The sequence below is a fragment of the Rhyacophila brunnea genome, unplaced genomic scaffold (assembly GCF_057557595.1).
Source record: "Rhyacophila brunnea isolate RB1 unplaced genomic scaffold, BYU_Rbru_1.0 scaffold_23, whole genome shotgun sequence".
In the NCBI taxonomy this organism is placed as follows: domain Eukaryota; kingdom Metazoa; phylum Arthropoda; class Insecta; order Trichoptera; family Rhyacophilidae; genus Rhyacophila; species Rhyacophila brunnea.
The window spans coordinates 23,613,063-23,629,973 of NW_028232893.1; positions in this window are offsets into that span (position 1 = coordinate 23,613,063).

A 16,911-nucleotide genomic window follows, 5' to 3' on the forward strand; every position below is an offset into this window, starting at 1 on the left:
CAGCGATATGACCGTAAATCAAACTCTCTTCCGAGCGCACAGGCGAGGCCATGCCGGGATAGTAACTTCACGCGGCTAGCCGAAACCAGCAATGCGCCGATGCGATATTTTATCATTTTACCTACCCCTGCGCATCTATTCTATACATAAGACTGCTATTGGCCGCTATCGACGGCTATCGATGGTAGTTTTTCAAATTTTGTATCGAACTATCATTATGATTACAATAAGTTAGTTGCAATTGTTACAATAAGTGCTATGTTTTAACAGAATCCCTCTTCGCCATGCTAACCTTTAGAGTGAGGTAGACAGTTTTGACTGTTTAGACGGCTAACTTATTGTAACAATTATAATACCTCAATACAAAAATATGATAAACTATTCTCGATAACCGCCGATAGCGGTCTTGTGTATAGAATAGATTTCATGGCAAGTTACCAAGGCCTGAACAAAAACGATGCATAAGTGCGAGTGAGAAAGTATTCGGCACCATTATCTCTGCGACACGCGCTAGAGTAAGATAACAGGTTTACAGATGTTGGAGATGATTTGCTGTGGCGTTGCCGCCAAATATTAGATTATATTATACATAGCTAAGCGTCGATAACCTGCGAGCGCGTGTTGCTAAAATTGATATTTTTTGTGTTAAACATAAAGTCAGTGGTAAATATTTTTAGTTAATTAAGTAGAAAAGATGTTTCTGTGTGTTGTATTAAAATGTGGTAGGCGTACTGATAAGCAAGAAGATGGTATTACGTTTCATAGGTAAGTTGATACATTTCGTGATAATTTATTTGTATATTATTATATATTTTAATATCAGTGACCTAGTGTTTCTTTAAAATAACTTAAATTATGAATATCTTTACCTAATGGTTGCATTTTGACGGCTTAAAAATACTATATGACGTAAAAAAATAGAAAATTATATTTTAATTCTGAGCGTCTAGTGCGAGCACTTTGGGCGAGCACTAGCGAAATGGCCTATGGTCTCAAACATTTGACGAATGCGTTCGCGCGCCCACAAACCAAACGCACGGCACGCAGCTTCATTTAGCAATGCAATGAGTGGCGTCTAGATGTATATAATTATCAGTGGCGAAAACTCTATACTAGGCGATTATTTAAAGCCTACCTTCTTAAGAAAAATAATTTTTATTTTCATGTTGACGTATTTATATAATCACAAATAATAATATATTCAATATGCCCAAATACATCTATCGTATAACTGTCATAATTTTACGATATTTTCCCATATTTCAATAAGCACCATCTATGGCATCTCTCGAAAGTTTAAAAAAATAGAGCACAACGCGTTTCGCTTCACATATTGTATAGGATTATTTTCCCGCGAATCGACGGGTTTTTCAATATGAAGTTTTTTTCTCATTATTTCAAAATGTCTGGCGTCCCGCATACAAATGTACAAGCTGTTTCGTTAGCGCTTACGTCGCGAGAGCACTTTTATTCAAAATAATTAATAAGAAGATAATTTAAAAAATAATTTCCATGGGATTCAATCACATAAACATGTATTGATTGTTGTTAAAAATATAAAATAATTTATCTCGTGATTTTTATTTATTTATTAGTTCACTCATTACCTGATTAGATAATTTAGATATCTGATATTGTACCTACCTAAGTCTGTGTTTTAAATATAGAAGTATTTTAAAATGTCTAGTTTTACGGGTTAAATTATAAATTGTTATGGAACATAATATATATATATAACAACGGATATTTTCATAGATGATAGATAAGTAATATATTTTGAGCATATGTTTCGTTTATAAATGTTTAGGAAAATACATAAGTAATTCAAACTAATTGTTTGTTTTTATGAACTAACTATAACAAACCAATTAAGCTTTTGAAATTTCTTCGTTTTAGCATACCTATTCATCACTAGTAATATTGGGTTATCTTCTTATTTCCCGCAAATATATCTGACAAGCATGGTTACTCCCACAGCCTACCTCTTTCAAAAAGTAACCCTTTGCCACTGATAATTATAGTCTAAGAAAGTTACATATTTTTTTATCCGCAACAAGAAGATGTTTTTTCCGTGTGTAAACGCTATGTGTGGCAGTACCTACATTAGCTTACACGTATTTTGAAAAATCGCAACGACAAAATCGACGTGTTGCAGTCGGAAGAGTTTCAATGTGCGACCAGGCTATCGGATACTTCCCTTCGAATATCTTTTATGGTGGGAAATGCATTATATTATTAATTTAATTAAATGAAACGCAAATTTGTATCGTACTTGTTCCACTTCAGTTGAAAATGTCCATTTGAGGTGGACGAAACCATTCCAAGTCATCGTATATTTTATTGTAATAACTGTCAATTCATGGTGAAAATGCATTGTATTATTAATTTTATTAAAACGCAATTTTTTATCGTATTTATTCCACTTCAGTTGAAAATGTCCCTTTGAGGTGGACATAACCGTTCCAACGCATCTATTCTATACACAAGACTGCTTTCGGCCGCTATGGCAGCTATCTAGGGTAGGTTTGTATCGAAGTAATTACAATAAGTTAGTTGTAATTGTTACAATAAGTGCTATGTTTTCACAGCACCTCTTTGGGCTGTGGTAAATTTTAGAGCGTGACAGTTTTGACTGATTAGACGGCTAACTCATTGTAATCGTTACAATAAATGTTAACAAACCTACCCTAGATAGCTGCCGTAGCGGCCGAAAGCAGTCTTGTGTATATAATAGATGCACAGATATTAATTATTAATAAAAGTGGAATAAGTACGATAAAAAATGCGTTTTATTAAGGCTATTATACCTCAGCTGAGGCATGATCTAAAAATATTGTAACTTATGCGACGCGCGGATTGTGCTAATGACGCGTGCCGAACGAAACATAATGTGTCATAAAAATTCAACATGCATCCATTTAGTTTTATGTTTATTATAATACTAGTAATAATAATGATACATTCATTGACATGTTTGCTTTTTCGAGAACATGCATAACTTTTTTTAGTCATCTTTACACAACATAAGAATATATTCTTACGACGCCATCACAAAAAAAAAATCGACGTGCTCTAACCTCGAATGCCTCTCGGCGTTTGGCGACGATGCAAAATTTCGTTCCACCTATTGTTGAAAATTATTTGCCGTTTCACTTATGTATGCTCTTAAATTAAATTAATAATCATCGAAATATCATCCCTCATTAAAGATACTTTCGAAATTCTTATTAACTCGATTTAATCAAATGGAAATACTTCAAGATATTTTTACTGACCTTAAACGCAGTCAAACGTTAATTATTATTAATTGGAAAGCTTTAGCGAGAACATCTTGAAGTTTGATTAAAATCAGGAATTAATTATTGTCATCTTGACGGTATGTAATTAGATTCGAAGTGTCAAGTAGTCTTACAAAATTTGAAGACACCTCTTATTGGCTTATTTAAGGGAAGGGGAGGCGCTAATGACATTTGAAGATACCAGTGGCGTAGTTTACTGGAAATTGTGCTCCCGATCGATTTATTTTAATTTAAAAATACAATTATTATTTACTCGATTTAATTTAGTTAAAATTCGCATCAATAGTTAACAGTGACGTCTCGTGGGGGTAGGCAGATTGAGCGTCGCTTGAGGGCGGCAGTTACCCGAAGGGCGGCAAATCGAGGAGAATCATTAGGTATATAGAAATAGCCATCTAAACCAAGTAATAATGGAAATATCTTTCCATTAAAAAGTTCATCTCACTGGTTGGAAACAAAATGTATTAATTACTATAAAAGTTGTAATAGGACCAGCGCTCGAAATGGAAAAATTTACGAACCGGAGCGCTCGACAGTTTTCTGAAGATTTTTACATAGTAAAGTTATCAAAGTTTATGTGTTTTTTTCATAAAAATAAGTGTATTAGATTTTCTATTATATGGCCTATCCAGCTCAGACGGTCAAATTATTTATTCCACGAGACGGAGCGATAATTTTACCGATTTCACGAACAGGAACGGCGCTCCGGTGCGTTCCGGTCCATTTCGAGCCCTAAATAAGACTATGTTTGACTATAGGACTACGCCCACGGTGGCCGCGCGGCATAAGCGTTGGACTATAAAGCCGTGGGTCCCAGGTTCGAATCCTGGGTCTGGCAAGTACACATATTGTTTTTCAATTTGTGTGTGTCAGGGTATGGACCTAATAGGTTGAGCAAGTGGCTGACATCCATTTCTCGTAAAAAAAAAAACAAAATCTGTCAATACAAACCTACACTCTGTGGAGGCCCATATGATGCTATCAGGATCGGACATGGTCGAAAAAAAAATGTTTTGTTGGGTTCACGATGTCTAGTTTACTTCTGTTTTCCTTGGACGTCACGTCCTTGGTGAACAGCAATACCACGTGCAGATTTACGAATTATATTTGAATTAGGTATAGCTAGGTACATAATTACTCAATTTTGTGTAAAATGTTTGCTAGTCACTCACGAGTTTTGGAAGTTGTCAGGCGTATTTTTAAATGTATCTGAAACCGTGGACTCGCAATACCTATTAATTATCTATTGAAGCAGGGATGGCATTTAGTGGTATACATCTTTTAATATCGTATACATCTTGTTAGTAATGTATTCATACAACACATTTCTTAGATATTGGAGTCATGAAAGGATGATAAAATTATTGTATAAAAAAATGTGGCGGCATTTTGGCGCTGCCTAGGGGCGGCATTTTGTCTTTTTGACATTTCTGATAGTTAAACAATGATATTAAATACCATATAGAAAGATTAATACATATTTGAGGTGCTGATGATTAGTTGAGTACAATATACATTGAATGCAGAACTATTCTCACATTTGAAATGTTTTGCAGAAGAGTATTTTGAAACAGCCCACTTCAGTTATTTATTATTAATTTATAATATAGACAAGTTTAGTGTATGCACCATTTTTTCATCAATAATCCTACTAAAATATGATCCGTTTATTTATCCATAAAGATAATAAATAATTTCAGTAAGTTATTTACCAATTAACTCTCTCCTCAAAATTTTTTAAAAAGTTAGAATAGTTCAAAAAAGTTAGAATAGTTCTAATTTAGTGACATATAAGTTAACAAAAAATGAGTTAGAAGTAGTTTTCATAATATATATTACCACAAACCTATCTATATATGGAACAGAATTGAAATGTTTTATATTTTTTTTAAAGTTATAATGATTTTATTCCTGATATTTGACTTAAGTATATGTAGAAAATGTTGGTATTAAGTATTTTCCTAGCAATATATCTTATTTGAATATTTTGGACCACATTCAAAATAAAAATGTTGATATTTTTTTTATTTTGACCATGTCCGATCCTAATAAGATCATAATTATAGGCCTCCACAGGGTGGAGGTTTGTATTAACAGATTTTGTTTTTATGAGAAATGGATGTCAGCCACATGCTCAACCTATTAGGTCCATACTCTGGCTCATACACAGATTGAAAAACAATATGTTTACCTGCCAGAACCAGGATTCGAACCTGGTACCCACGACGCTATAGGCCGACGCTTAAGCCGCGCGGCCATCGTGAGTGTAATTGTATTTATGTGTTCGATATCATATGGAGTTTTATTAACTAATTAAAATAGTGTTCTGATATATTCTAAGAGTTTCAAATGTCTAACTAGTCGGGAAGTAAGTTAAAATCGATTGCAAGATTTGCACTGGACAAACAAGAATACGAGCTAATAAAAACGTTGTAATAAACTCGTATTTGTTTCTTCTCGCGGTCTTCTTTCAGGGTAGAGTAACGATCACTCTTCCATTGCCTCGCCTTCCCCGAAGGTTATTCAAAAGCACCAGTCTCTCCAGCTTAGACTATATCTCCAGGTTAACTGATCCGTGGCGAATTATTGCAAAAAATTTATTCCAAAACGTACAATGTGAACTTTTTGCTGGTGCGTCATGTCAGTTGTATGCGTAGATATTGTGTTAAATGAAACGCGTCCCGGACCCCGGTAGCCTTAATTGAGTCTGCCATGCCACTATCATATTAGTAAGGAGCGGCCCACGCAAAAAATGACAAAGAAATTAATTTGTGGTGTCAGCGAATCGGAGCCGGAGTTGTTGAACGATAATGATTTTACACAGAGCGGCCTTAATTAAGTAGGGATACCGAGCAACGAAAATATTTGCGAAAGTCTTAAATTTAGAATATATTTACATACAATTTAATATACTTAGGTAAAATAATATACAATTTTATTCCGAGAGAACAGGATAATTAAATTGTACGTGTTGTGTGTTTATCAATTTGCTACAAACTAATCTAAAGATATATTCCACCTACGTGAGATGAGTATTATATATATATATATATATACATATATATAGGTGGGCGTTGTTTTATAAATTCTTAAAATAGGGTCCACTTAGCTCATTCGGTGTGTTTCCATGCTTTATAATTTATATTTTTTATATAAGTATTTTTTTTTATAATTTTGTACCTTTTACTTTACTTTTCATGCTGTTTTTGTGATACTGCATATATTTATTTCTTCTTTATTCTGTCTCTTTATTAATTTTAAATGTCATGTTGTGAACGTCTTAAATTTATAATTTGTAATGTTCACGGTACCTATGTAAAATAAATATATTTGAATTTGAATCATAATAATAGATGTTATTACAACGTTTGTATTAGGTCGTATTCTTATTTGTCCGGTACAAATCTTGCAATCGATTTTTAATTAACTTCCCGACTAGCTAGACATTTGAAACTTTTACAATACATCATAACACGATGCCAATGCCTTTTTGAAATACTTTTAGCCATTTTTAAGTAGAATTAAATTCATCTTCAGTTAATTCTGTTTTGCATGAAAAGTTATTTCGGAAGAAATCCGTAATCCAATCCACTATTATTGGTTGCTAGGAAATTATTAATATATACGTGCGTTACTATGGAAATCAATATGAGTGTCAAAATGACATTTCAGTATTATTATTTCTATCAAATACAATTTTTTTTTGATCGTTTAAGCTAGTCAAGTCAAGTCAAGTTAGTATGAAAAGTTATTTCGGAAGAAATCCGTAATCCAATCCAATATTATTGGTTGCTAAGTGGGTGGTCCTAGCAACTAAATTATTAATATATACGTGCGTTACTATGGAAATCAAAATGACATTTCAGTATTCTTTGTTTGTTGGTTTGTTGCAAAATATCAAAAAAATGATTTGTTGACAATTGCCTTATTTGTCCTAAATTGTGAATACATAGAATTGTCAAGTTTATATAATTCAACAGCAAATTTAAAAACGTTGTATATAAAAAGTTCTTTTTATCTTGTAATTATTTGTCGATATTATTTCTTAAACAACTTATTTCTTCTCCTATGTACATATTGTGCATTTTAATTTTCTAATTTTTTCGATGTTCATACTTCATGGAAAGTATTAACAGCATTTTTATTAGAAATAGCAAACATAGGTTTTTGAAATCCCGTCGAGCATCGCATTTTTTCATATGTGATTTTTTTAGTGTGTATATATCTGAGGTGTTTTCAAGTTATGTATGTTCAATATAATATAATATGGAATGTTACATTCTCAAATATTATGAATTATTCGTTGAATAAATGAAATGATTTATTAAAAATTGTTAGCAAGTTCAAGTAGACGTTCTAACTAAACATTTGGCGAGAGCCGGACGTCGGTTAGTAATTAATGTAATTAATATTCCTTGATTTAATACACAAAAACCTATAGTCAATAATAACGCAATTTGATAAGCATTTCATGGCGGAAAAACCTACTAGTTTAAACTATCGCAATTAGGTAGGAGGCTTGTAGCTTAATTGGTTAGAGTATATTGGTGCGATACCAGTGGTTTTACGGGTTAAAATCCCGTTTTTTTTAGTTTCACTGTTATAACTACGTAAATGAGATGCCTAGAATCATAACTCACATATTCAAAAAAACGAGTTTTGAGACAATTGCAAAAAACCACCAGAGCACTGTTTTTTGTATTAGAATAAAAGTATTGAACCTCCTTGAATATTAATGAGTGAGTTTAAAATATATATATATATATATATCTATATAATGGCTGCTAATAAAAGGCTGCAGGCACACAGAACTAGAGCTTCCTGATTGGTTAGAAAGGTCTTGATGACAGTTGAACAATGTGAGTTATGTTATGACACCAACAGTCAACTTTGTTAACGATTTTTACATGGTTTAAGTTTAAAGTGACTTTTGATAGCCAACTATTTTTCTTCATGTGCCTTTAGAATCACTTGGTATATGTAACTAAACAATAACAAAATTTTTAATTAACTATTTTTTTTATTCAACGAATAATTCACAAGATTTAAGAATGTACCATTCTAATTATTGAACATACATAATTTTGAAAAACACTTCTGAGAAAATATATTATAACCAATAGAAAAAATCTTTTTCAAAAAAGTAAGCCACCCTGCTGGAATCGAACCAGAATCTCTTGGTTTTACGCCCCGTCAGCGCATTATCCTCTACGCCACGAGGCGACATACTAATTGCGACAAATTTTAACTATTGGCCTTTTAATACCTGCTCATCAGGTTTTGGTTATAATATATTTTCTCAGAAGTGTTTTTCAAAACTATTTATCGTCCATGTTCTGGCAGAAGACACTAATTCGAAAAAATGACATATTGAGTTAGTTATACCAAAATGTTCCTTATTTCAAACTTTACCGTCTGGAAACCTTCTTAATAAATAAAGAGTCTTTATTTTAAAGTCATATTTTTTACGATTACTTAATAAACTCACATGATAGACCATTTCAAACATTTTAACAACTTCAAAGTCAAATTACTCAAAACTAGTATTCTCCAGTTAGTGTGTTCTGCCAGAACAGAGACAGTATGTTCAATGACAAAATTGCAAAATGTGAGTCATGACTCTAGTTGACTCAAATGTTTATGTTGACTAGGTGAATAAAATATTAGTATACTCACTAGGAAACATAATACTGCAATGGGAGGAAAGGTTTTTATGTATTGTATGAATAAGTCAATGGTTGTATGTAAAGGGAGAGATGGCTGAAAAGCTTCAAATAAAAATAGAACGTGCGTAATGGACTACTAGGGTTGCCACTAGAAAAATATTTTTCACGTAAAAAATGTGGTCGGCCCAAAAAGGTTTCACTGTGCCTGATAGGCCTTATACTCCAGTACTAGCAGAGGGCGAAAAATATACATTTTTCTACACGAGGTAGGTGCAAATCAGACCTCATATTATAGGGGTAAACTACTCTGCTACTGAACTATTAGACATACACATGGGAAATGAGTCACTTAATAGGGACTCTGGCAGATTAGGTCAATTACGAATAGTGATTTGTTCGGACAGATTAGGTCAATTGTGTCTTTTGTGTTTCGCGTCCTCACACCCTCATTTCTTCCTATACTGCGCTCTCACTCTCGCAGATCTAGTTCGCGGTGAATGACAAATGTAGTTCGCCTGGCAACGTATCCTCACACCCTCGTTTTATCCTATACTGCGCGAACTAGACGAACTGCATAAGCGCCAGATGACACGGGACCGATTCATTCGCTGGCTATAGATTCGTTTAAAAAGATTCGTACGTTCGCGAACGACGCATGTCTAATTAGACAGACAAAAGACAAGAAGAAAAGTTAAGTTCAAAGAGGTAATTAATATGGTTTTAAAACAAAGTTTATTGTTAATCATACAATAATTAAATTATTTAGGGCTATGAAATAATCTCCTTAACGATAAAAATATAACTTATGTCATAAACTTCAATCTAAATGCTTGTAGCTAAACAGAAATTAGGCCCCCTCCCTTTTACCATAAAAAAGTAATTTTATGAAATACTTTTTTACAACTTGAAAATATGTAGCACCTGTCATGAAAGAAAATTTCTTTAAAGCTATAACTTCAGCTGGGGCACGGTTTAAAACGATCGTGACTACGCGACGCGAAAAATGTGTAAACGACGCGTGCAGAATAAAACATAATTTGTCATGCAAGTCAACATGCGTCCATTTAATATTATGTTTATTGTTCTATTACTAATAATAATAATATATTCATTGACATGTTTTCTTTTTCAAGTAAATGGGTAACGTTTTTTAGTCATCTTTACACGATTTAAGAATTAATTCCCCCGTCGCCATCACAAACAAATTGACGTCTTCACAGCTCGACTTTCGCTCTCCGATTGCCAGCCAGTCCGAAATTTCGTCGCACCTATAGTTGAAAATTATTTGCCGTTTCACTGAAGTACCGTCTTAAATGTGCTTTTCGATCTGATAGATAGAATTACGCCGCAGTCGAATGTTTTCTGTGTTTACGAGGAAAGTGTAAAAAATATATGAAAATATTATAACTTTCAGAATGTCTCCGGTAATATCACAACATGTGTTGTGATATTTAATAATAAAATAATTGTGTTAGAAACATTTGTTATAATAAATAAAACAATATACTAACTTAATGATTTATTCGAGATACTTCTCAATGATTTTTTCGACAAACTATAATAATAATAATATGACAATGCCCCTTGAATTTAACTAATTTTATTTTAAAATGAGCGTATATAATATAACTAGGGATTGCAATACCGAATGAAAATGTCAATACCGGTTTTTCGGTATTTATTATTGGATACCTGTATTTCTTAAACATTAAAAAACAGAAGTAGGTGCTTATCAATACATATAGCTATTAAAATATTTTTAAAATATTATTTTATAGCAAAAACCTCATCCAATCCTCATCAAAAAGTCATCAATATTTATAGAATTTGTCACGGATGTTTTCTATTTCGAAATAATATTATGATAATTCATCGCGACAATTACTTATATATTTTGATGAAATTTGTATTATTATTTTTTCACCTCTGTTGGATTCACTCAATATGTTTGCATTTTAGCAGCACATAACTTATAATTCATTTTCAAAGACGTAAACGAGTGTGCTTTCTTAATACCGAAAATTCCGGTATTTTCGATTTTTAAAACCGGTATTTCGGTATTGATAAATACTGGAATACCGGTTTTGAAATACCGGTATTGCAATCCCTAAATATAACGTAAACGAAAAATTTTATTATTCCACGAGACGGAGCGATAATTTCAGGGATTTTACGAACCGGAGCTGAGTTCCGGTGTGCTCCTGTCCATTTCGAGCGCAGTTTCATGGCTTTACTGATGGCGTTGAAGCAGCCGTACAATGTTGCAAGAAATGATCTGAAAATGATTTTGTCAGACTCGTAGTGAAGTAAAATGAAGAAAAAAAGACGACGGAGGTCAATTGTCGTTTGGCGAGTACCGCCGGAAGTGGATTTAAAGCGGGGGCTAATGGAAAAACGTGGTCTGAATAAGCGCCCTGCTGTTTAACGACCTTCGACTCGGGGGGATGAAAGTGTTTACGGAGGACATTTCATTTTGACCGCGAATCAATTATCGTGTTAGCTCTAATTGATTCTCTTTACTTACTTACGGCGTCTGCACATCGCTTATTAATGCTTAGAATTAAATGGTTATACATCATTAGTAGTTAATATTATAAACTTTAAATTCAATGGTTGTTTTAGAAGTGGCGTCCCAGTGGCGAAGGGTGGAGGTACGCTGTTAAAATCTGCCATAAATAGTGCACACTAAACTTTGTTAGTCATACGTATTTGTTTTCGTTGAAATAAGACTACAATTATTTACAGCTGCTGTTGGTTAGTTTTTAAGATTCAATTAAGCCTTGCGAAAACCAAGCCATAATAAATAATTAATAGAAAAAAATAACTCGTCAATCTATAAAATATCTAAAATTATGCAATTAAATCATACATAACTTTGGATATTTTATAGATATAATAATATTTTTATCTATTATAGTTTGATTTAGGCAGGGCTTAATGAATTTAAAAATAATAATTACAAGATAATAAGAACTTTTTATATACAACGTTTTTAAATTTTCTGTTCAATTATTATGCTCAAACTTGTTCCTGATATGAAGTAAATAAAAAAAAACAAACAAACAAACAAATATAGAATACTGAAATGTCATTTTGATTTTCATAGTAACGCACGTATATATTAATAATTAAGTTGCTAGGACTACCCACTTAGCAACCAATAATAGTGGATTGGATTACGGATTTCTTCCGAAATAACTTTTCATACAAAACAGAATTAACTGAAAATGAATTCAATTCTACTTATAGATGGCTAAAAGTATTAAAAGAAAGCATTGGCATCGTGTTCTCATATCTTCTACAAGTTTCAAATGTCTAGCTAGTCGGGAAGTTAGTTAAAAATCGATTGCAAGATTTTTACTGGATAAAAAACCACCGGACAAACAAGAATACGAGCTAAGAAAAACGTGGTAAAAATGAACCATCAATATTTGTAATATGTACGAGTATTTTTAATCCAACTTATGGATGAAAAAGTGTACACAATTGTGTCGTATCGCCCAAAGTATACCAAAACTATTATGGTTCGGTTTAGGCAGGGTTTAATTGATTTTTAAAAACTAACAAACACCATCTCTAAATTGTAGTCTTAGTTCAATAACAACTAATACGTATGAGTAACAAAGTTTAATGTGCATTATTTATGGCGGATCTTAACTAAGTTAAAAACCTTTTTTAGCCTTAATTAAGTGTAATCTTGTTAGGTATGTTAAGATGCGTATGGTTAAATTGTCCCAGAAACAACATTTTTTTCACACTTTTACACTCTTTCCGCTAATTTACGAACATACCCAAGGGAGAGTGTTGCCAGATAATATAATTTTCTGGGAAAATTGCTTTAGGAGCGTAGATATTGAACTACTATACTCAGTGACGTCCCTCGACAGAAGGCCGCCCCTAGGCAGCGCCAAAATGCCGCCTCATTCTTTATACTTACAGTATTTTTTTATCATCCTTTCATGACTCCAATATCTAAGAAATGTGTTGTATGGATACATTACTAACAAAATATAGACTGTAATTATTGGCAAATCTGCTCGTATCGTTTCTGGTCACCAAGGACGCCGAAGGGCAATGGAAGTAAACTAGACATCGCGAACCCAACAAAACCTATTACCTTTTATGTTAATTAATACACTATGTGGGGTGGCTTACTTTTTTCAAAAAAGATTTTTTCTATTGGTTATAATATATTCTCTCAGGAAGTGTTTTTCAAAATGATGTATGTTCAATAATCAGAATGGTATATTCTTAAATCTTGTGAATTATTCGTTGAATAAAAGAAATAGTTAATTATAAATTATTAGCAAGTTCAAGTAAGTTACATCATAAAGGATATTGGAGAAATCCACGACGTCGATTAGTAATTGAAGTAATAGGTATCTACTTTGATTTAATAAAAAGAAAAACCGATTGCCAAAGTAGCTTGATTTCGAAGAACGCTGATGAGTGGGTATTTAAAAGGCCAATAGTTAAAATTTGTCGCAATTAGTATGTCACTGCGTAGCATATTGGTAAATGCGACGGACGGGGCGTAAAACCCGGGAGATGCAGGGTTCGATTCCCGGCAGGGGTGGCTTACTTTTTTCAAAAAAAGATTTTTTCTATTATTCATAATATATTCTCTCAGAAAGTGTTTTTCAAAATTATGTATGTTTAATATACTATGTTTCCAACCGGTAAGCTGAATTTTCAATGGAAAGATATTTTCGTTATTACTAAGTTTAGCTATATATTCCAAATTATTTCTGATCGTTTTTCCGCCCTTCGACTATCTGCCGCCCCCTAGCGACGCTCAATTTGCTTACCCCCACGGGACGTCACTGACTATACTGCCATGCTTAGTAAAAAGACAGTGTTTTTTGTTTAAGTGTAATGAGAACCCAAGTTTTAAACTACCCTTTCTCTTATATTATGTAAAATTATTGGGTTGTTTTGAAATAATCTCTCAATCTCAATATAGGTACTTTCTTTTTCTCTCTCTTCGACCATGTCCGATCCTAATAGAATCATATGGGCCTCCACAGAGTAGAGGTTTGTATTAACAGATTTTGTTTTTACGAGAAATGGATGTCAGCCACTTGCTCAACCTATTAGGTCCATACCCTGACCTACACACATATTGAAAAACAATATGTGTACTTGCCAGACCCAGGATTCGAACCTGGGACCCACGGCATGATAGTCCAACGCTTATGCCGCGCGGCCACCGTGGGCGTATATATAGGTTCCAATATAGGTACATTGCCTATTAATGTAGTTTAAAACTTTACGCCGACATTTTTATGAATAGTTTAATTTGAAAAATAAATATTATCCATTCAATTAAATTTGAATTAATTGACTTGCTTCAGTGGCTTGTTAAATCAGAGTACTTCCTAAAAATAATATACATATTTTAACCAACCGAGTTCAGGAAAAAAATGATGACAGGTTGTTTTTTTTTTTTTTTTTTTAATAAATTGGGCTATTAAAATAGAAAGCATGTTGACATCGTTATTCGGCATGGAAAGAGGAGGGGGAGGGGGGGATGAACGCAAATTAAGGAAAATGAATGATAATAATAATTATTTCCGATGACATTTTATCCTCCAATTATACGTAAAATAATATCTGGTCGTGAGATTTGAGAGGTAAAGTGACTTAACTGAAAAATATATTTTGGGCTCGAGACAAAAACGAAAATCTGTAATAATTGAAGATTGTCGTCACATAGTTTTTGTATGTCCGTATTATTTAGTTTGGGTTTTTTATTATATTTATAATTAAATTAATTTTCTTTTATGTTAGTTCTCCGTGCTTTTCTCTATTATGACACTTTTTATTCAAAAATCAAATCAAATCAAATTTATTTATTTTACATATAATGAACATAACAAATTATAAATTCAAAGCGTTCACGACATGACATAAAATAAGTGTTAATAATTTTTAAAAATAAAAATACAGAGAATGAGTAATAAAATAAGAAAATAAATAAAATAAGTAACAAAATAAAAGTAGATGGAAGCACACAGAGTGAACTTTGATAGACCCTATCTTAAAAACTTATAAAACAACGTCCACCTAATTTCACTCTCACGTAAGTGGAATATATCAATATCCGAAGCGATTTCATTAAACATGGTTACTGCCCTCCCAATTGGCATTACTAATGGCAGGTTAGTTCTGCACCGTGGGAGAACAAACAACGGATGCCCTCGATTCCTAAAGTAATTATCAGAGACACACAAGCCAACACCACCAAGAATGGCAGAGTTCACATTTACGCCGCGTATAAGTCTGAAAAAATATGTAGCTAAATATAGATCCCTTCTAAATTTTAAGCTACGGTATGTAAGCATCCCTAAGAGAAAATCAGTCGGATAGAGCCACGGATAATATCCATACAGCCGAAAGTAAAGGAGTCTTAAAAATTTCTTTCCGACTCTCTCCACCATAAGGCCGTACTTCAACTGATGCGGGGCCTAAACGTTAGACCCACTCTCAAGTCTGCTTCTAACTAAGGAGTTATAGAGAATTTTTAGTACCGTAACATTCGAAAAGACCCGGGAAGTACGCAAGACAAAGCCCAACATCTTTAGCGTCTTTTTACAAATGGTATCTATATGACCACTAAACGTCAGTTTACCGTCAAACGTAATTCCAAGATCTCTTACAGATGATATTCGCGAGAGAACTCTGCCATGCATCGAGTACTGGAAAAACAATACTCGTGATTAACTTAAGTCAACTCAGTAAACTCAGTCAAAGCTAACTTGAGAGCGTGGCAGTCTAGGGTATTTGCTCCCGAGACATTACCAGTACATTACAGTAGCTTAATTTGATTGCTACAGCAGACACAGGTTCAATTCACGTCGATTGTCGTATTTTTTTTCTACAAAATGATTTTTTCTGGTCTGTATATGCATTAGATGTTTTCAAATTATGTATATACAATCCAGGTAGTTTATTGTTATATCTACCAATGGATAATTCACATGATTTGAGAATGTAAGATTTGTTATTGAACATACATGATTTTGAAATACATCAGAAACATACATATTAGAAGAAATCTTTTAAAAAATATGGCAACGGACAGGACTCAAACCTACATCTATCGAATTCCGCCCAATGTGATTTTCCAATATAATTAATTTAACACATGTGTCCTTCCTAATTATGAAAAACTATAGATGTTTTGTGGTTTTTAGGATCCATTATTCGAATTAAGCTTGTTAATAATTACTCTATTCGTATTATTTTACGACACTTTTAATTGGGCAATTGAAACACAGTTTATTATATATGTTACGCCGAATGTGCGAAATTGAATATTACATGAAATGGGAAAAATTTTGCCTAAATCATGAAAAATGCAAGCCCGTTACCTTATTCATGAATTAGACAAACTATCTGGAGAGTGCGTGAATTCGGCAGTAATTTTTCTGTCCAGTTCATGTCTTGGACAAATTAGATAGTAGCGCTACGGTGGTATTTTTTGCAACTAAACCAAATGTATCAAAATGCTCATGCATTGGTCAAAATATACATATATTATCTATGGTAATAGATGATCGCGCTCCGGTGCTATTTTTTTGAAACTAATCAAACTAAACAAATGTGTTAAATGTCATTGATTATAATATAAAAATATACCAATCAATAACTGCAATGGCTGTCACATCGATTTACTATGCGCAAAAAAAATCAAGAACTATAATATGATAACGGAAGAATTTTATTGAAAAGTATTTTCGTGATTTGATTCGTGCTTGGTCGATTGAATGTTTGTGATAGTTTGTTGACACTTGATAGCTAACCTCAAAATGGACATTCAGTTGAATACTCTAATTCATAATTACAAAACCAAACCTAACCTAACCTAACCTAACCTAATAATAATAATATTATGTTATGTCCAATTATAACTAATAAAACCATCCGTATTAAATTTACTTTTT